The sequence below is a fragment of the Etheostoma spectabile genome, chromosome 16, assembly GCF_008692095.1.
Source record: "Etheostoma spectabile isolate EspeVRDwgs_2016 chromosome 16, UIUC_Espe_1.0, whole genome shotgun sequence".
Classification (NCBI taxonomy): Eukaryota; Metazoa; Chordata; class Actinopteri; order Perciformes; family Percidae; genus Etheostoma; species Etheostoma spectabile.
This window is the reverse complement of record NC_045748.1, coordinates 11,047,151-11,047,432: the sequence shown is the minus strand read 5'-3', so window position 1 is coordinate 11,047,432 and position 282 is coordinate 11,047,151.

The following is a 282-nucleotide window of genomic DNA, read 5'->3' as shown; positions in this document are numbered from 1 at the left end:
GTCGTCAGACACCGCCTACCAAGAGCCCGAGTCTGTCCGAGGTTTCTGCCTAAATGTTAGTAGCAAAATGTTTTTATTATCTTGTTGAACATCTTGGAAAACACTGCTCTGATTGTTTGTATATCTAATTATTGGCAAAAAAAAAATATCATCTTTTTACTAGATCTCACTTTGAAGTGATAAATTAAAGTGAACTCATTTGAAATAGTAAAATATTCATACAATACAATATCTTCTCAGCTTCTATGTTGTCTGGATTTGAATCATAAAGAAGAAGCAATA